Here is a 22234-nt window from a genome sequence, read left to right on the forward strand (position 1 = left end):
AATTAATGTTAAGAATGTTTAGAGTTTACTGACTTCAAGGCTGTATATTGTCACCATGCTTATTTAACTTATATGTAGAGTACATCATGAGAAACGCTGGGCTGGAAGAAGTACAAGCTGGAATCAAGACTGCCGGGAGATGTATCAATAACCTCAGATATGCAAATTACACCACCCTTATGGCAGAAAGTGAAGAAGAACTAAAGAGCCTCTTGATGAAAGTAAAAGAGGAGAGTGAAAAAGTTGGCTTAAAGCTCAACATTCAGAAAACGAAGATCATGGCATCCAGTCCCATCACTTCAATGGCAAATAGATGGGGAAACAGTGGAAACAGTGGCTGACTTTATTTTTTGGGTCTCCAAAATCACTGCAGATGGTGATTGCAGCCATGAAATTAAAAGACGTTTATTCCTTGAAAGGAACATTATGACCAACCTAGACAGCATATTAAAGCAGAGACATTACTTTTCCAACAAAGGTCCATCTAGTCAAGGCTATGGTTTTTTCTGTGGTCATTTAGGATGTGAGAGTTGGACTATAAAGACAGCTGAGCACCGAAGAATTGATGCTTTTGAACTGTGGTGTTGGAGAAGACTCTTGAGAGTCCCTTGGACTGCAAGGAGATCCAACCAGTCCATCCTAAAGGAGATCAGTCCTGGGTATTCATTGGAAGGACTGATGTTGAAGCTGAAACTCCAATACTTTGGCCACCTGAGGTGGAGAGTTGACTCATTTGAATAGACCCTGAAGCTGGGAAATATTGAGGGCAGGAAGAGAAGGGGACGACTGAGGATGAGATGGTTGGATGGCATCACTGACTCGATGGACATGCGTTTGGGTGGACTCTGGGAGTTGGTGATGGACAGGGAAGACTGGCATGCTGCGGTTCATGGGGTTGCAAAGAGTCAGACATGACTGAGTGACTGAACCGACTGAACTGACTGACTGACATTGTGAATCTAGAGATCAAATCCATAAAATATTTTTATTTTTCCTAGCATTCCACACACTCAAGGAGTCCTATGTTTAAACAAAGTTAAGCAAGTTTAAACAAGTTCAGACTAGTTCCAAAAAGTTTACACTGACTCTAAATTTGTTTAGATGTGTTTTATATTATGGGATGATATGGAAAGAAAGTAAAGCAAGCTGTTGATTTTCAAGGTTGTTGAATTAATTTAAGCATAGCTAATTCTGCTCCCCAAATAAAAGGGCATTCCTCTTCAATCTAAGGCCTTGTGATTTGATCCACCATGAGACTGGGTCATAATCATAGACCAGAGGGGCTCAGCAGCCAATCACCGTGACCTCACTCATCCAGTACTATGGCCACCTCATATGAAGAGTTGACTCATTGGAAAAGACTCTGATGCTGGGAGGGATTGGGGACAGGAGGAGAAGGGGACGACAGAGGATGAGATGGCTAGATGGTATCACTGACTCAATGGACGTGAATCTGGGTGAACTCCAGGAGTTGGTGATGGACCGGGAGGCCTGGTGTGCTGTGATTCATGGGGTCGCAAAGAGTCAGACACGACTGAGCAACTGAACTGAACTGAACTGAATTCTGCTCCCCAAATAAAAGGGCATTCCTCCTCAATTCTAAGGCCTTGTGATTTGATCCACCATGAGACCGGGTCATAATCATAGACCAGAGGGGCTCAGCAGCCAATCACCTGGACCTCACTCATTTATGAATGACTTCCTCCTGAATTTCTGTTGTATGCATGTGAAATTAAGTTGAAACAAACATCAAACACCTTTCTGTTTGGTGATGCTGCCGGGGTACAGGGGCTAATTCTATACATATGTTACAGAAAGGAGCTTGAAAGCCACTCTTTCTTCCAGTGGCTCCCAAGGTTGTGGCCCTAAATCACTTTGCCCATTATATACACACTCTTAATTGACTGTCTCTGATCTCTGCTAATTGTATTGAAGACTTGATGCAACTGGTTTCTGTTATAACAATTTGGTTGCAGGAGGGGTGGGCCATTCTAGATTAAAATAATCAATTCACTTTATTCTTCATATGCATACCCAGCTTTTTGATGAAATGTCATTCTTATACAGTAGAAATATCCAACATCTGCTTTCTAAGACACTGGAGAATGGCTATATTTTCTCATGTATGTATTTTAGGCTTTGTTTTTTGGTCTGATCCTGACAACCTACTGCACATATGAGCATGTGAACATTCACATTTGATGCCTGTTGTTCCTTGGAGAGTTAAAAATGGGATTATCCGTTCCTTTGGCTTAGCTTTTGCCTTATTTTAATTGTACCCAGGAATTTCTATGAAACCAAGTCATGTTGTCTGCAGTGGCCTCCCCATCGAACTTTGCCTTGTCAAAATAATTTTATCATTCATAAATATTTCAGTGAAAACCAAAGATGGCTCATAAATGATTGATTTTGTAGAGTTCACTGGCCTTTCCTGTGAAGCCTTTTATTATAATTAGAATAACCCATTCTAAATTTGACCATTAATTGTTAATAATGGGCTGACTAAAACCTAGGTTTCTTTAAAACATGAGGAATTAAATAGGTAGTTATAATGATGTATTGAAATTAAGGAGACTCATTATTGTTCAAAGCTCATTCCCAAACTTAGCAATACAGTAAAGTGTATTCTGATTTCTAGTTAAATAAGGCAAGCTTTGCAATTGAAAGTCTTCTATACTATCTAGAGGGATCCAGAAGCAACAAGGTAAAGAACACTTTAGAGGCTGAAAATGAACCTGGATGGGTTATTTATATGTTCAGTCTAACCATTTCTTTGTTGAAATATGGCAGTATTATTTTAGGTAGACATATAAAAATGATTATTACTTAACTGAAGACTACATGGTCTGAGAATTGAAACATTCTGGTATTAGACATATTGGGTCATGGATAAAGGGCTAAATTAGATTTTAAGGAGTCTTAAAATAGATAATAAGGACCTACAGGGAACTCTACTCAATACTCTGTAATGACCTACAAGAGAAAAGAATTTTAAAAAGAGTAGATATATATATATACACTGAATCACTTTCCTGTATAGCAGAATCTAACACAACATTGTAAATCAACTATACTCCAATAAAATTTTTTCAAAAAAGAAGACGGTTTTCTTGCTTTCATCATCAGAAGAAAAGTAGATTTAATTTTTTTTTTTAGTTTTTTATTTTTTAAATTTTAAAATCTTTAATTCTTACATGCATTCCCAAACATGAAAATGACTTTTTTTCAGACTTTCCAAATTCTCTAAAAAAGCACATACTGCTTTTATGAAAACAAAAATTAAAAATAAAAGAAAGCAAAAACAGAAAACAATCCCACCAGCCATAGTTTCCATTTTAAAGTGCATATTTCCTTTTCAGTTTTTTTTAATACTTAATTTTTTTTACAATATATTCATGGCAATAAGTATTTGAGGTACATTATTACTATGTGCTATGCTTTGAGAATAAAATAGACTAGTAAGAGACAAAGGCCGTGTTTTGCAGAAACTTACAGTATAACTAGGAAGACCAGTCATTCATTGCCTTACAGAAGCAAAAAGGGTTCCATAAATTCTGAATGAGAGTGGAGACAATACTCTCACTGGAAGAGCTTGAAGAAGATAAAGATGCTTGACTGTGGTAGTTAGGAGACCCTTGATAGAAACACTAGGTGCCCACCAACTGGGGTCTCCTAGATTACTACAACGAACTGCAAGTTGGGTACCTAATACATCACAGGGCCCTCCAATACTACCATAAGAGAAATGATTTCCTCTACAGCAAATGCTCTCTATGTCCCCACACATCCCCTGTTCTCACCATTTCCATGCAGACTGGCTGACTTCCGAGGGTTAGTTTATAATGGTGGTAACGTATCACTAATTAATAGCACCCTCTTAATAGGATTTGTCCTTCCCCTCTCTCTCCTCCTTGTAACTTTATGATTTGCCCTGGAATAACCTCCCAACTTAAACAACTTATACTTGAATCTCTGACTACAGCTTAGCTCTGGGGAACCCAAACAAAGACAACAATTTTACCAACTTCCTGTGCTGTGCTTAGTCACTCAGTTGTGTCCAACTCTTTGTGACCCCATGGACTATAGCCTGCCAGGCTCCTCTGTCCATGGGGATTCTCCAAGCAAGAATACTGGAGTGGGTTGCCATGCCTTCCTCCAGGGGATTTTTCCCAACCCAGAGATAGAACCCAGGTCTCCTGCATTGCAGGCAGATTCTTTACCATCTGAGTGACCAGGGGAGCCCATGAATACTGGAATGGGTAGCCTGTCCCTTCTCCAGGGGATCTTCCTGACCCAGGAATTGAACCAGGGTCTCCTGCATTGCAGGTGGATTCTTTACCAACTGAGCTACCAGGCTCCTAAAACTTACTGCAGAAAATTCTACAGATGTGGTACGAGACCATTCAGTAATGTTCCTGTCTGCTAAGTAAGCTGTCAGGATTGAAGGCATGTTCAGTTCAGTTCAGTTCAGTCACTCAGTCGTATCCGACTCTTTGTGACCCCATGAATCGCAGCACACCAGGCCTCCCTGTTCATCACCATCTCCCGGAGTTCACTCAGACTCACATCCATCGCGTCCGTGATGCCATCTAGCCATCTCATCCTCGGTCGTCTCCTTCTCCTCCTGCCCCCAATCCCTCCCAGCATCAGAGTCTTTTCCAATGAGTCAACTCTTCGCATGAGGTGGCATGTTAGAGGTCGTCTAATTCAATATCCTTTGAGCAGATGCTGTTGGTACCCTGCCTGCATCTCCTTGGCTCACTCTAGAGGCAGTTTTCTTATGCTCAGATGATTTCCTGCTGCTGTCTGGTGGAAGCATGATTGGTCCATGTGGGATAAGACTAAGTGTCCCAGGAGCAAGTGGCAAGCAATAAAGGATGAGTATTGATGAATAAAACACCCTGGTGAAAAATTCTGAAAAGTGACCATCTCAGAAGGTCTCTAGCAGGAGAGAGAACTTTTAAATTTTTTAATGCCATTTTTATTCTTTGTTCCCCCTATTTTATGACCATACTATGCAGCATGCATGATCTTAGTTTCCCAACCAACCTGCCCTTTGCAGTGGAAGCATGGCATCTTAACCACTGGACCACCAGGGAAGTCCTTCTCCAGCAGATTTTATTGCTAATTTTCTACAGAGTTAACTCACAACTTATTGGTTAGCATGCTTTTTATTTACTGAGCCTCACTTTTTCACTGTTCACTGTGCTTCTTCGAGCCATAGCACTAAGAAACTACTTGTATTCAAACCCTCGGTCAGGGTGTGCTCTGGAGGAGCTCAAACCTGGACACCTATTATTATAGAAAATAGGAAACTGGTCATATAACTAAATAACAAAAAAACAAACAACTCAATCAAAAAAATGGGCTGAAGACTTTAATAGACATTTCTCCAAAGAAGAAATACAAATGGACAATAAGCACGTGAAAAGATGGTCAACACTGCTAAGTATTAGAGAAATGCAGATCACAGCTACAATGAGGTAACACCTCAGACAGGTCAGAATGGCCATCATTGAAAAGTCTACAAATAGCAAATTCTGGAGAGGGTGTGGAGAAAAGGGAACCCTCTCAGAATGTTGGTGGAAATGTAAGTTGGAGCAGACACTATGGAAAACAGTATGGAGGTTCCTCAAAAATCTAAAACAAGAATTGCCACATGACCCAGCAATCCCATGCCTGGGCACATATCTGGAAAAAAAAAAAAAAACACTAATTGCAAAAGATTTACAGTAGCCAAGATAGGGAAGAAACCTACATGTCCACTGACATGTGAATGGATGAAGGCAACGTGGTACGTATAAACAGTGGAACACTACTCATCCATAAAAAGGAATGAAAGAATGCCATTTACAGCAACATGGATGGACCCAAGATGATTACACTAACTGAAGCCAAAAAGAGAAAGACAAATACCAAATATCACAGGGTACCACCTATATGTGGAATCTCAAACATGACACAGATGAATGTATCTATGAAACAAACGTAATCACGGACAGAGGGAACAGACTGGTCATTGCTAAGGAGGAGGGGTTTGGGAAAAGGATGGAGTGGGAGGTTGGAATTAGCAGATGCAAACTGTTATACATAGAATGGATAAACAACAAGGTCTAACCATAGAGCACAGAGAACTACATTTAACATCCTATGATAAACCATATGCAAAAGAGTATTAAAAATGTATGTATGTATAGGTATAACTGAATTACTTTGCAGTAAGCAGAAAATAACACATTGCAAATCAACTGTGCCTCAATAAAAAATATTAAAACTTAAAAAAGGAAACTGAGACCAAGAAACTAAAAGTCACTTGCATACAGGTCTACGAAGTTTGTTTGAAAGTGAAAGGGAAAGTCACTTAGTCATGTCCGACCCTTTGTGACTCCATGGACTGTATAGTCCACGGAATTCTCTAGGCCAGAATACTGGAGTGGGTAGCCTGTCCCTTCTCCAGGGGATCTTCCCAACCTAGGGATCAAACGATTGTGGTACAAATGCAGTTTCTATCATGCTTTCCTATTTATGTAACACTTGAATTTAAGCATGCATATATATATTAAAATAATAGTCCATGTCATAAAAGAATCACAACTTACTTAACTAGTGCAGAATGTTGGGCATTTGAGTTCAAGCATCTATTGAAGGAATCATGGAAACTCACTGAGGAAAGAGAATTATTTTTTCAGAGACTCTCCTGATTCTACCTGAACTTGTGATATTTTTGATTGCATTTATAAATGTCAGCGTCCACCCTCCTCTGTTTGTATTTATGAATACCAGATGGGCTCTTTTTGAATGATAGCACAGTAAACTAATGGCAACCCATTAAGGTCATTAAGGGAAGATGGTGTGGAATTTATGATCAGTGGGCTGTCATTTATGCAACCAACTAGGATCCATAAACTACAAGACAATCTGACAAGGATTTGATTTCTGACCTGAATGAATGCATAGGAACCCCTACATCTGGAGACACGCGGTGTTTTCCAAGCTCTTTTCCAATGCTGTCCATTTTTTGTCCCATCGATTATCGTTTTCACTGCATTATTCAGGGATAAAATTAATTGCTAACTGCTAGGTTTCCTGAGCACAGTCAGTTAATGCATAAGCTTGTTTACTGTGTGCCAGATGGTCCCATAGTTACTTGGGGATGGACGGATATTGATAAAACAGAGTCTTTGGTACAAACTGATGCCCCCCAATAGTTTTATATGATGGACACCTATAGCTGGGGGACTTGGAAAAAGACAAGCTTTCCAAGTAGCTGCAGATTCTTCCTGTTTTTGAAAAATAATCAGCCTTGTAAATGTCTTCTTCTTTAACCCCAAAGCTCTGCATAACAAAGGATAGATCTCTTGGATATCTTTAAAATGGGTCCTGTTCTCAGGCTGCTATTAAGATGAAGGATGAGGGGTAAAGGGATGGTGCAAGGAAGTTTGCAATGTGAGGAAGGATCAGAAAATGGCGAATGAACCCTTAAGATATATGTTCTTAGCCCTAGAAATTTTGAAATTTTTGTGTTAGAACACTCAGAGAATGCTTTTTCTTCTGAACCCACTTCCCCTGGAATTAATAACTACTGAAGGTGTTTTTCCTCATTTAGGCTGGGGCATCTCCACTCTTCATCAGATGTAGTGGCTGAGAGGCACTCTCTTGGGAGGGCTGTCAGAGTGACATCCATCCAGACGTCGCCAGTTGTGCTGCCCAGGGGTGTTGTGTTGGTCCAGAAGCTGTCACCTGAACACTGTGCTTCCGCTGCTCCAGGTGGACTCGCCATTGCAGAACCATTTGGAAGAGCTGGGTATTGATTTTTTTTTTATTTCAGGAAAAAAAAAGGAGGTGGAATGGAGTTGCTCTTCCTGCAAGTGGCTGGATATGAAATGGTCTGTGAGTTAGCCCTGAACTCTATTAAAATCGGCAAATACCATCTTGAGGATGTTAGGTTTCTCCTTGACATTAAAGCCTCCGAAGCTCAAGAAAACATCCAAGTATGGAAGCCTGTTTCCTGGGAGGGGAACATATGAAACCCTTGTAAACCGTTTACATGTGTGAGAAATTAGATTATTACAATCACATGAGCACTGCAGCAAGATACTTGGGGGATAGGAAGAGAAGCAGAGGCATTTGGCAAGTTCATAGTGAACTCTTGAGTAGCAGTGGGTGGGTGGGTGGGGGGGTGTTGCCTACGCCTGGGGGAGGAGGCACTAACGCGGTGGGGTAAGGGGAGGGGGCCCCCAAGGGCACGCTTTACTTCCTGCATAATACTGCCTTTACAGGGATGATTCTTTCTGCATCACCAACAGGGCACTGTTCAGTGTCTTGCAAATTACAGATGTGTCTATGAATATTGATGAAGAATGATGAAGCAGGTATAAAATGTTACAGGGTCTCTGGAGAAATTCAAAGAGCCATTTCTTGATCAGATTAGGAAATACAATGCCCATTAACATTACCACTTTGGAATTACCTCGTAGACAAAACATTAGCATTTAGTTCCAGTTAAAGTTATATTTCTGCCTTTAGAATTTGAATAAACCTGTACAGTTCAGGGAAGAGAAGAAAATCTGTCATCTTTCAGCCACCCAATAAGGCAAAGGTGATAGGTGTACCTTACAACATCCTAACAGTCTTCATAATAGTTCTGCTGAACTCAACACTGGAAATCTATCCATCTATATTCAAAGGATTGATGGCAGAGCATTAATTTCATCAATACAAGTCCAACGGTTTAAAAAGAGGGTTGGATTAAATGTTGCACGGGGCTTGTCAGTTCTGACACTTGACAACCTAATAAAATACAAACAAAAGGAATGGTTCTCCCTTTCTTTTCTGTCTCTCTCTTGCTTGTTTTTCCTTCCCTTACTCCCCTTCCCCCTCCTTCCTTCTCTCATCTTTTCTCCCTCTCTCCCTTCCGAGGCCAGGTTGGTGGAAAGGAAAGCTTGCTTTATTTTGGATGCTGGCATCAGCGAGGGAAGAGGGGAGAGGAGCACGGATGCCTGTCCAAAGCCCAACTGTCCCCCAGTGACAGTCGGGGGGGCAAGAGCTTTTACAGGTAGAGGAAGGGGGTTACATGCAGAAACAACAGTCAGCTCTGACAGTCATCTCGACTGAAATTGGTTGCCAGTGATCTGACCAGCATCATTGTGATTGTTTTAAGTACAATTAATCTTCAGAGTCAGTCTGTTCCCATTTCCTTGAGGTCAGTTCTCAGAATTGTGACAGCTTATATCATGGCTACAGTCGGGTCATCATGCAGTTAAATTCTCCACCTGGTGGGGGTTTCAGAATCTACAAAGCAGCTCACAGGATATGCTCAGAATATTCCCTAGAGTCCCTGAGAAAGAACTAAAGGTCCTTGACTTTGCTTAATGACTGCATTATTCTTATCTGGAATCTTTGACTGTTTTCCTTTGTTTCTGCGTGTTCCCACTTCTCTGATTAAACTTACTCACTGGTTAAATTTTTCCACAGACAAAAGGTAGGCAGAGGACATGGAGGGCAAGAACCACAGGTTCTTTCTTTTCCTTCCTTCCTTCTGATGACAAGTTGCACCTTTTCATGATACACAAGCTTTCCTTTCATTTGAATGATTTTTCCTGCTTCCTCATACATACAACTTCTTTCTGAAGGAAGATGGCGGACAGAGGACTTGTGTGATAATCAGAAATGACTACTTAGAAAAACTGACTACTCTTTTCTTCTGAGTTCAGTCATACATGTAAGTATTGTACCTAACTTGGTATTGTTTCAGTGTTATCTTTAAGAAAAAACTTCATTCCAGAAAAAAAAAAAATCCACTGAGAAAAATCAGTCTGCTGGGCCCACAGATTTGACTGGAAAACAAAAATAAACCTTGACGCTTAGGAAGGAAGGTGCTGTTCTCCAAGTTTGACTAATGAGAGTTGAACCGGATAAACAGTGTTTATTGCTTTGTGGTTTTTATTGCATTTCAGGATACCTGAAAATCAGCAATTCTGTCTGTTGCAGCTTTGGTTGCAGAGAAGTCCAATTAGTACAAGCTATACACGATAACCCCAGGCTCCTTTCCACACTATTCTCTGCGATTTTAGAGAGGCTGGTAATTCACAAGTTGAAGTTGCTCCAATCAGGTGCTTCCCCCAAATGTGCCACAGTTTTAAGCTTCATATGAATGATCTAATTTAAGTACAGGGCAAAACAGTAGAATCTGAGACAAATTTATATAAAACTAAGTCAGTAGATTTTATAGCCTCTGAGAGCTTCTGTTTCTTTTTCTTTTTAAAAAATTTAGTACATGGTTGCTGTTCTTGAACTTGGAGAAGTAGATTCTTGCTCTTCAGTGTTATACTTACTTCAACTAAATAACTGTCAAAGGTGTGTTAGTTGTAATGTTGAGGAACCTTAGCTCAGGAAATCACAAACCATGTCATGACGATTACCTTCTTCCTGATGAGCTGGACGCAGAATATAAAGGCAGCCTTGTGGATACTAGGAGAAAAGTTCTGGCCTTGAGATTCAAGAATGAAGCACATTTCAGCCCTTCAATTGGTCCAAAATCAGAAGATAAATATGCTGATGGAGAGTTCAATCTTTGGATTATGAGGTTTAAAAAATTACCTGCCATTTTAATAGCACTCATCTATAGCACAAGTATTTAATTTTGATACCAATGGTGAAAAATGCAAAATAAGGTTTATAAAGATATCTAGGAGTCAGTAATTCCTTAGACAGAAGAAAGTTCAAGTTTAGCAACATTGAAAAGCTTGAACCAAGTAACAAGGACTGGTTGTGAATAGAGCTCATGTCTCCAGCAGCCAGTTGTTTAATTCTAGGAAGCTTAGAGAGGCAAAAAAGGAGAAATGAATTATCTTCCTAAGAGCTATTAATATATTGTTAAAAACTATTCTCCCACTAGAAGAAATTTCATGTTATGCCATTGTTAGTTTTCTTGAGCTCTGGAATTCTGTTACAATGTTTAAGATCCTAAGTCTTAAATATATTTATTAATGATATATTTTTAGGGGGGAAAGGGGAGATAGTATTATTGAATATGCTGCTTGGAACTTTAAAAATAACAAATGAAATCTGATAGCAGTACCTTAGCATTAGCATCCCCAGGATCTTACAGATGAGGAGAAACCAAGGCTCAGAAAGCTTCCACGTGGCAGAGCTAAGATGTGCAGCCCTGATATCATTCCATTCCACTGCAGGAAGAGAGCTAACTGACCATCCAAGATACTGAGGGGAGAACCATCTCTGTAGCTTCATTGCTCTAATGGTTGTGTTGAGAGTGAAAAAGATGAGGATGTGCTCCGCAGCCAATGAAGGGAGGACAAACAGACTCAGAGGACAGACATTCCTTGGCAAGCTGTGAAACTACTAAAGATTCAAGACATCTGTCCAGGACTCTCTAAGGCAGACAAAGAGATGATTAAATAACCAGGTGGATGGTTAGGCCAGTCTCTGGGATAGCAGACCCCAACTGGGCTGAATTGTGGGTACCAGCTGGGACATCAAGCCCTCCCAATATGTTTCCACTTCCCCTACATGGCTGTTTTAGTCCTTTAGCTCTGGAAGGCTAGAAGCCAGAAAGAAATGTAAAAATGCATCCCTGGAGTATGTTAAACGTGTTCAGAAGAAAGCAAGGAGCTTGCATAGAGCCGAGGCCTCTGAGCATTTCCATGGGGGACAGTAGACAGACTAGAATGATCTAAGGAAGTGGAAGCAAAAGGATTTCAGATACAAACCAACTTCCTACTGTGCTCCTTGTTTAATTGTATAGAGAACAAAATAATGTGTTTGGACATTTTAACTTTCCCAGTCCATTTACTATGTGCCGTGGACATGTCTTTTCAGATTTCTGGTCTGAAGGGACTGAACAAATAAACACACACCATCTTATTACCATAATACAAATTCTCTAAGTATGAGAAATAATGAAAACGGTGAGGTCTATCAACCTTTCCTAGGCTGACTTGAGAAACTCAGTGAAAGATCTAAATATCTGTGGTATGTGACCGTCTTCCTCTGTTGCCTTAGAAAAGTAAGGAGAGGAAAGGAGACGTACTGCTATCGTGTTACAGATCGCGTCTGACATGGAGAATGCGGTCCCGCAACACAGCCATTAAGCACTGGGGGTCAGAGGCAAGATTCATACATTCTGCAAAACGGCTTAGTTCAGTCATTCAGAGTCAACACATTCCCTTAAGACACAGAGCAGTTGGCAGATGAAGGAGGCTCTTTGCTGCTGTCTTTGCCTGTAGCACTCACGGTAATCTTGTCAACATGGTGAGTGTGACAAATTGCATCTGCTTATTTTTGCTGTTTTCTAGAGGTGGGAGAAGAGATTTAACTCGAGATCCATCCTCACATTTTTGCTCCGCCTGCCAGCCCTTGCTGTAGTTCTTAGATCAGGATACTCATAGAAGGTCTCGAGCATCGCAAAACGTGCTGGGCAGAGAAATCAGTTGTCTTGGAAGAAAGCACTGGTAAAAAACAAACACACTAGCAAACAAAATACATAGAGACTCCTTCAGATGGGCAAAGCAACTTGTTTTGGAGTTTCTTTCTTTATATCACCCTTTGCTTTCAGTGTGTATGTGCCCACAAATGGGGCGTGTGTATGTGAGAGAGAGAGAGAGAGGGGCTGTGTGTGCGTGAAATGTTAGCATTTAAAAATTGGGCAAAGCAACTTGTTTTGGAGTTTCTTTCTTTATATCACCCTCTGCTTTCAGTGTGTATGTGCCCACAAATGGGGCATGTGTATGTGAGAGAGAGAGAGAGAGGCTGTGTGTGCGTGAAATGTTAGCATTTAAAAATTGGGCAAAGCAACTTGTTTTGGAGTTTCTTTCTTTATATCACCCTTTGCTTTCAGTGTGTATGTGTGCACAAATGGGGCGTGTGTGTGTGTGAGAGAGAGAGACAGGCTGTGTGTGCGTGAAATGTTAGCATTAAAAAATTAACTCCTCCCTGACCCTCTGCTAAGACCTCCAGTCAATTTTAAATATCATACTGCTTCCCTCAAAATCACAGCTAGCTTCTGGCTCCCAAATTTGAAGATAGATATGAAGGGAAGGAGAGCTGGGTCAGAAAGAAGGCAGGAGGTAGGAACATTTTAATCTGTCAGCAGGAAGTTTTTGAAAAAAATTCTAGAGTAAGAAATGAAAAGTCTTGTGGGAAAGGAAATAGCCACAGTAAAAGGTAGGAATAGGTATTTCCAACAGGGACATATCCAAGAAGAAGGGAGTGGGAATTTAGGGGCATTCAAGTGCCTTCCTGTATTTTGATGCAAACAGCCGACTCATTGGCAAAGACCCTGATGCTGGAGAAGATTGAGAGCAGAAGGAGAAGGGGACGACAGAGGATGAGGTGGCTGGATGGCATCACCGATGCAATGGACATGAACTTGGGCAAACTCCGGGAGATGGTGAGGGACAGAGAAACCTGGTACGCTGCAGCTGTGAGGTCGCCAAGAGTCAGACACAACTGGCTGACTGGATACCAGTGCCTTCCCGACTGAAAAGCTGCCTACTGGCCTTTGCCAGAAAGAAATTGGAGGAAATCTGCGTAAAAGCTCTGAACTGTTTTGACTGTACGTGTGGACATCTGAGGGAGAGACAAGCTCGTATGTAATGGTGAGTTATGACAGCAATTCAAGTGTGTGTGTGTTTGAATGCCCATGTGAGTCTGCGTGAGTGAAAGTGAGAAAGAGAGAGAGAGAGAAAGAGAGAGATAAAACAACCTAAAAAGATACAAAGAGAGGGCAAGAGAATAGGTCAAACATGGACATTGAAGAATGCTTATGGTCTGGAGATGCATGATGTGAAAATATTCCCTGGGTACCAACTGATGATTTTCCTTCTCAACCCTTTAGCAATGCAGATGGTCTTTGACTTTGACTTAAAATTTTCACCATTATGATGACATGAAAGCGATAGGAATTCAGTAGAAAGTATACTTGGGGTTTTGATCCTTTTTTTGGGTGAGCCTTGTGCAGTACAATCCTCTCGTGTTTCTAGGCAGGGCCGCCTCAGCTCCCAGGAAGGTCACTGAGAGTTGATCACGAGGGTGAGCAACTGACACACACACAACCATTCTGCACCCACAGAGCCCCTCTGTTTTTTTTACTTTCAGTACAGTATTCAATTGATTAAATGAGATACCCAAGACTTCACTATAAAACGAGGTTTGTGTTCAATGCTTTTGCCCAACTCTGGGCTAGCGGAAGTGTTCTGTGCACGTTTAAGGTAGGCTAGGTCAAGCTATGATGTTCAATAACTTAGTCATATCAAATGTATTTTTGGCTTAACAGTATTTTCAACTTGCAATGGGTTTATTGGATTGTAAAGGGATAGTCACTCAGTCGTGTCTGATACTTTGTGACCCCATGGACTGTAGCCCACTCTGTCCGTGGAATTCTCCAGGCAATGAAGTGGGTTGCCATTTCCTTCTCCAGGGGAATCTTCCCAACCCAGGGATCGAACCCAGGTCTCCCACATTGCAGGCAGACTCTTTAGCAACTGAGCCACTAGAGAAGCCTTCCTCTGCCCTTGGGATTCTCCAGGCAAGAATACTGGAGTGAGTTGTCATTACTTTCTCCAGGGAATCTTCCCAACCCAGGGATGGAATCCAGGTCTCTCTCATTGCAGGTGAATTCTTTGCCAACTGAGCCACCAGGGAAACACCATACTTCATTGTAAACCGAGGAAGATCATGTGATCTGCAGTTCTCAATCCCAGCAGGCGTTAGAATCAAGTGGAGGGTTTGCTTAAACACAGATTGCTGGCCTCCTTCCCCTGTTCCCGGAGCTTCTGACTCAGGCGGCCTGTGGTGAAGCCTGGAGTTCACATTTCTACCCAGTTCACAGGGAACGCCGATTCTGCACGCTGATCTAACCCCAGTGCAGCAGCATTCTATGGTATGTGTTTATTTTCTCTCACAGTTTATAGGTGAGGAAACAGCAGCCTCCATACAACAAGCAGATCCAGGCACTGTGACTTCAGTTCCAGGCTACACAATACAAACCAAAGTGGTGTTTAGAAAGCAGATCTTTCTCGAGATTGGCCCCCGTTGGCCTGTCAATCATTTACAGCTAACCAGAACTTGGGTCAAATGTATTTCAGTCCAGAGACACTGTCATCCCAGGGTGTGATGAACAGATCTTTCATACTGATGTTTTTCACTACGCATAGCTCTCTTAAGCATGCTGAGAAGCTTGTTATACTGCCAGTTTTACTCACATTTTAATAATTTAAAATCTCGGCTTTTTCTTATTTTAAAAATATAGTTTGTGCAAGTAGAAAATAAAATAATTGTGTAATGAGGAAAATAACAACTTTTAGTTTTCTTTCCTGGAAGTAATCATGGTCAATGTTTTAAAGATTTTGAGGTTAAGTTTTTAATAGAGTTGTATGAGCTTTTTTCTTTCCTTGAGTCTTTTTTTTAAAAGCAGATTTATTGATTCATATATTCAGAGGAATATAGAATTCATATACCATATAATTCACCCATTTAAAATGTACAATTCAATGGCTTTTCATGTAGTCACAAAGCTGTGGAAATATCATCACAATTAATTTGGGAACATTTTCATCACCCTAAAAGAAACAGTCACTCCCACCCCCTCTCCCCTCCCATCCAATCCTCCAGCCATGGAAACTACTAATACGCTTTCTGTCTCCATGGATTTGCCTGTTCTGGTTAACTGGAATCATATGATACTTGTTCTTGTGATTGCCTTCTTTTATTTAACCTATGTTTTTTCAAGGTTCATCTATGTTATAAGCACATATCGGTACTTCAGTACTAGTTACTGTTGAATAATATTACATTGTATGGATATACTATGCTTATCTATCCATCAGTGGACTATTTGGGTTATTTTCACCTCTTGAATACTGTGACTAATGCTTTGACACTTGTGTACAAGTTTCTGTGTGGATGTATGTTTTCTGTTCTCTTGGGTGTGTGTGTGTGTGCGCACGCACGTGCGTGTGTGTGTGCGCATGTGTGTGCGTGTGTGTGTGTGTGTATAAGAGAGAAAGAGAGCAAGCGAGGAGTGAAATTCCTGTAGTACACAGTTACTCTGTTTTTAACTTTCTCAGAAGCTGTCAAACAATTTTCAAAGCTGCACCATTTTACGTCATTAAGAGCAATGTATGAGGGTTTTAATTTCTCCCCATCCTTGCCAACACTTGTAATCAGACTTTTTAACTGGACACATCCTTGTGCCTGTGAAGTAGTATCATAAGGTGGTTTTGCTTTTCATGTCCTTAATAACTAATGATGTTAAGTATCAGTTCATATGCTAGTTGATGATTTGTGTAGCTTCTTGGGGAAATGTCCATTCAGATCCCTTGCCTCTTTTAAAATTTGTTTCTGCATCATTTTGTGAATAAATTGTAGAAGTTCTTTATATATTCTGGATATAATTCCTTTATCAGATAAATGATTTGCAAGTATTCATTCCCATTTTATGGCTTTTTACTATCTTGAAAGTTGTCTCCACTTCCTCTGAAGCACAAATGATTTTTTTCTTTTGATGAAGTTCAGATAATTTTCTTCTTTTTTCACTTGAGCTTTCAGATTCACATCTAAGAAGGTTTTGCCTAATCTGTGATCATGAAAACTGACTCCTATATTTCCTTCTTAAAGTTTAAAAGTTTTAGCTCTCATATTTTGGTCTATGATACATTTTGAGTTAGCATTTGCTTATGATGTAAGAAAAGGGCCCAACTTCATTCTTTATTCTTTTGTATACGAATATCCAGTTGACCCAGCACACGTTCAAAAAACTATTCCTTTCCTCACTTACTTGTGTATAATTCTTCTATCATACATTTATATACATGGAATTTTTCAGGACATTTCTCTATGGCTTTAGGTATGTTCCCCAATCTATTTTAAATGACAAGTTATTATCCTTTGGTAAATGTATCTTCCTACCTGCACACAGGAATTAATTAAGGAAACTGCCTGGCCTGAACTAGATGTCCTAAACTGACCATGTGACTTCATATCTCTTGATCATACCTAATTCACTGAGGTGTTGGGGTTACAGGGAGGTATCCACTCTACAAGTTCAGAATCCTTGGAAAGATGGAATCAGGAAAAGGCAGATGTTAGCTTTTAGTATTGATAAGGAGATTGGAAAACATGACAAGAACATTGGTCAAATAGTTTTCTAACATTCTCTCATCTTTGTCCAAAATCTAGATCTTGGGGAAGGCAACCTGCATGAAATATTGTTCAATAAAGCAAGACATTTCACAGATCCAAAGTGGAAAGCAAAGGGGAGAGCCACCTGGTTCTTACTGTCCCACTTGAGAAATAGGAATGAGTGACCATCACCCCCATAGGGAAATACAGCCAGAGCAAAGAAACCAGGACTGTAACTCTAGGGCACTCTTTTTCACATTTTAGCCTGCATTAGAATCCGCTGGGGGGATGGCTACAGTCATTTATTATTTTCATTTTGAAATAATTTTAGACAAAGAACAGTAGCAAAAACAGTTTCCATGTACTCTCCACCTGTGCTCGCTTCGGCAGCACATATACTAAAATTGGAAGGAAACAGAGAAGATTAGCATGGCCCCTGCGCAAGGATGACACGCAAATTCGTGAAGCGTCCCATATTTTTGCTGGGAGGGATTGGGGGCAGGAGGAGAAGGGGACGACCGAGGATGAGATGGCTGGATGGCATCACGGACTCGATGGACGTGAGTCTGAGTGAACTCCGGGAGATGGTGATGGACAGGGAGGCCTGGCGTGCTGCGATTCATGGGATCGCAAAGAGTTGGACAGGACTGAGTGACTGAACCGAACTGAACTAGTCATCCCTAGAAAGTGAAAGTGAAGTTGCTCAGTCGTGTCCGACTTTTTGCGACCCCGTGGACTGTAGCCCACCAGGCTCCTCCCTCCATGGGATTCTCCAGGGAAGAGTACTGGAGTAGGTTGCCATTTCCTTCTCTAGCGGATCTTCCCAACCCAGGGATCGAACACGAGTTTCTCGCATTTCAGGCAGACGCTTTAACTTCTGAGCCACCAGGGAAGCAACTCATCCCTAAGCAGAGCACAATTATCAACACCCAGAAACTACATTGACACAGTCATATTGCCAACCTATAGACCTTATTCAAATCTCACCAGTTTTCCCAGTTATAGTCCTTCCTTCCCCTCCCCCCTCCCCCCCATTCCAAGGATATAATTCAATGTCTCACATTTTTATTTAATTGGAGCGTCTGCCTGCAATGTGGGAGACCTGGGTTCAATCCTTGGGTTGGGAAGATCCCCTGGAGAAGGAAATGGCAAGCCACTCCAGTATTCTTGCCTGGAGAATCCCATGGACGGGGAAGCCTGGTGGGCTACAGTCCACAAAGTCGCAGAGAGTCGGACACGACTGAGCGGCTTCACTTTCACTTTCTTTCACTTAGTACCCTCCAACTCTGTGAGAGTCCATTCATTCCCTAGTTTTGTATAACCTTGACGCTTTCAAAGAGTACTGTTCAGATATTTTATTGAATGTCCCTGACTTGCAAATACAGATAGTTTTACTTGTTAACCCCCTTCCTTATGCCCCTGATTTGTTTCTCTTGTCTAACTGAATTGGCTAATATCTCAAATACAACTTGAATAACAGCAAAAGTAGCCTCCTTGACTTGTTTCTGAATCTAGTGGAAATGCCTCTAGTGTTTGCCCATTAAGTAAGATAGTGGCTTTAGGATGTTACACATACTTTATGATTTTATGAAAGTAGCCTTCAATGTCTATTTTATTGAATGTTTTTATTATCGTGGGTATCTAATTTTGTAAAAGGCTTCAGCATATAAAAAAATATCATATAATTGTTTCCTTAGATATATTAGTAAATGATATCAATGGATTTTCTAATAATAAACCTAAACTGCATTCCTGGAATACATTCCACTTGGTGATACTGTATTACATTCTCATGGTGAGATTGAATCTGTTTGCTAATATTTTACCCTAGTAAAATTTACTAGTTTGTCCTTAATATTCATAAGTGATATTGGTCTTTTTCTTTTATACTGTTTTCTAGGTTTTCTTTTTTACTATTTTATACTGCTTTATAGTTATAGATATCAATATTATCACTGCTTCATAAGAATAACTAGAAAGTTTTTCTTGACTTAGAAGGCTCTTGAACTAAAGAACCCTGGAACGATCTGTCACTGGAAAGAAGGATGAAAGTAAAATAGGGTAGGATCCTACCAGGGAGAGAAGTTAACTATATGATCTAGAGATTATCATCCTAAGTGAAGTAAGTCAGAAAGAGAAAGACAAGTACTGTATGATATTACTTATATGTGGAACCTAAAATATGATACAGATCAATGTATCTATGAATCAAAAAGAGATACAGAGAACAGGCTTGTGATTTTACCCAAGGGGGAGAGGGAGTAGCAGAGGAAAGGAATTGAAGTTAGCAAACGCTAACTATTATATATAGGATGGATTAAACAAAAAGATCATACTATACAGCATAGGAACTATATTCAATATTCTATGACAAACCATAATGGAAAAGAATATGAAAAAGAATACACACACACGCACATACCTGAGTCACTTTGCTTCACAGAAAAATCAATACAACATTGGAAATCAACTATACTTCAATAAAATTAAACAAAACAAATCATCTTTCTACAGATGTTTAGATAGCAAACAGTCTTAGAAGACAATATCTAGACCCCTCTGGAGCAAAGGCAGGTTTGATTAAAGCTTAAGATGGTAGAGCAAGCATTTTCCTCCAGAACAACAGGAAATACAATTTCACCCATTGTAGGAGATTGGGTTCCTAAAGCTCTGCAATCCATGGCCTATGAAGATAACCATGCTCCTCTTTTTAGCACCTGGTAGCGATAAAGCCTTAAGTAACTACAGATCTCTTCAAGAAAATTAGAGATAATAAGGAACATTTCAAGAAAAGTTGGGCTCAATAAAGGACAGAAATGGTATGGACCTAACAGAAGCAGAAGATATTAAGAAGAGGTGGCAAGAATACACAGAAGAACTGTACAAAAAAGAGCTTCATGACCCATATAATCACGATGGTGTGATCACTCACCTAGAGCCAGACATTCTGGAATGTGAAGTCAAGTGGTCCTTAGAAAGCATCACTACGAACAAAGCTAGTGGAGGTGATGGAATTCCAGTGGAGCTATTTCAAATCCTGAAAGCTGATGCTGTGAAAATGCTGCACTCAATATGCCAGCAAATGTGGAAAACTCAGCAGTGGCCACAGGACTGGAAAAGGTCAGTTTTCATTCCAATCCTGAAGAAAGGCAATGCCAAAGAATGCTCAAACTACCGCACAATTGCACTCATCTCACATGCTAGTAAAGTAATGCTCAAAATTCTCCAAGCCAGGCTTCAGCAATACGTGAACCGTGAACTTCCAGATGTTCAAGCTGGTTTGAGAAAAGGCAGAGGAACCAGAGATCAAACTGCAAACATCCTCTGGATCAGGGAAAAAGCAAGAGAGTTCCAGAAAAACATCTCTATTTGCTTTATTGACTATGCCAAAGCCTTTGACTGAGTAGATCACAATAAACTGTGGAAAATTCTGAAAGAGATGGGAATACCAGACCACCTGACCTGCCTCTTGAGAAACCTGTATACAGGTCAGGAATCAACAGTTAGAACTGGACATGGAACAACAGACTGGTTCCAAATAGGAAAAGGAGTACGTCAAAGCTGTATATCGTCACCCTGCTTATTTAACTTCTATGCAGAGTACATCATGAGCAACACTGAGCTGGAAGAAGCAGAAGCTGGAATCAAGATCGCCGGGAGAAACATGAATTACCTCAGATATGCAGATGACACCACTCTTATGGCAGAAAGTGAAGAGGAACTAAAAAGCCTCTTGATGAAAGTGAAAGAGGACAGTGAAAACGTTGGCTTAAAGTTCAACATTCAGAAAACGAAGATCATGGCATCTGGTCCTATCACTTCATGGGAAATAGATGGGGAAACAGTAGAAACAGTGTCAGACTTTATTTTCTTGGGCTCCAAAATCACTGCAGATGGTGATTGCAGCCATGAAATTAAAAGACGCTTACTCCTTGGAAGGAAAGTTATGACCAACCTAGACGGCATATTAAAAAGCAGAGACATTACTTTGCCAACAAAGGTCCATCTAGTCAAGGCTATGGTTTTCCAGTGGTCATGTATGGATGTGAGAGTTGGACTGTGAAGAAAGCTGAGTGCCAAAGAACTGATGATTTTGAACTGTGGTGTTGGAGAAGACTCTTGAGAATCCCTTGGACTGCAAGGAGATCCAAGCAGTCCATTCTAAAGGAGACCAGGCCTGGGTGTTCATTGGAAAGATTGATGCTGAGGCTGAAATTCCAATAATTTGGCCACCTCATGCGAAGAGTTGACTCATTGGAAAAGACCCTGATGCTGGGAGGGATTAGAGGCAGGAGGAAAACGGGACGACAGAGGTTGAGATGGCTGGATGGCATCACTGAGTTGATGCACATATGTTCGGGTGAACTCTGGGAGTTAGTGATGGACAGGGAAGCCTGGCGTGCTGCGATTCATCGGGTCTCAAAGAGTCGGACATGACTGAGCGACTGAACTGATCTGAAGTGAACTAGAACAAATGCTTTTACTCCAACTAATGCTATTACTTTGAATAACAAACCATCCTTTTTCTCTGATTAGTGATTTCTTGTCTTCTGCTAACAACCATGAAGGCAGCAAGCTAGCTTATTTTTAAACTTGCAAGTAAAGTAAAATTTCAGACTGTTCATACTTATAGAGAGGTGCATGTATAAAATTGTGACATTTAGAACCACTACCATCATACCCCAAGCATTTTGCCAGCATATGAGCTGATTCACTTGAAAGAAGGCGGGGTGAGCATGTAATACTTGAGATGGATGAAAGGCAACAGCAGGACCATCTTCTGGCTCAGCCCTTCTTGCAGCCTATTGCACAAACCTTAGATCCACTTCAAGATGATGTTAAAAGTCTCAGTTTTTTTTAACAGGAGGACTTAGCAAGTTTAAGGGCATTCAGCCTCCTCAGGGAGATTCTCCTGAGTAACAGGATGAGACAAAACCCTATGGCACACCATGGATAAGTCAGTGAAGGATACGTGGGGTCTTGCTGCCCCAGAATGAGTTTTAATGCAGAAGAAAGTGAGCATTCTCCCATCAGAGAATGAGAAACTGCCCCACCCCCCACAAAGTTCAGACGCAGTATTGTGATTAGCCCCATT

At 40.7% G+C, this 22234-nt stretch overlaps 1 non-coding gene across 1 annotated transcript; it reads left to right on the plus strand.

The window, feature by feature from the left end:
• The first annotated feature begins 17513 nt into the window (after positions 1 to 17513).
• On the plus strand, positions 17514 to 17620 carry LOC138431167 (U6 spliceosomal RNA). Its single transcript, XR_011253572.1, has one exon. It is a non-coding gene; the product is annotated as a U6 spliceosomal RNA (small nuclear RNA).
• Positions 17621 to 22234: the final 4614 nt, after the last annotated feature.

This window comes from Ovis canadensis, chromosome 26, assembly GCF_042477335.2.
Source record: "Ovis canadensis isolate MfBH-ARS-UI-01 breed Bighorn chromosome 26, ARS-UI_OviCan_v2, whole genome shotgun sequence".
Lineage (NCBI taxonomy): Eukaryota > Metazoa > Chordata > Mammalia > Artiodactyla > Bovidae > Ovis > Ovis canadensis.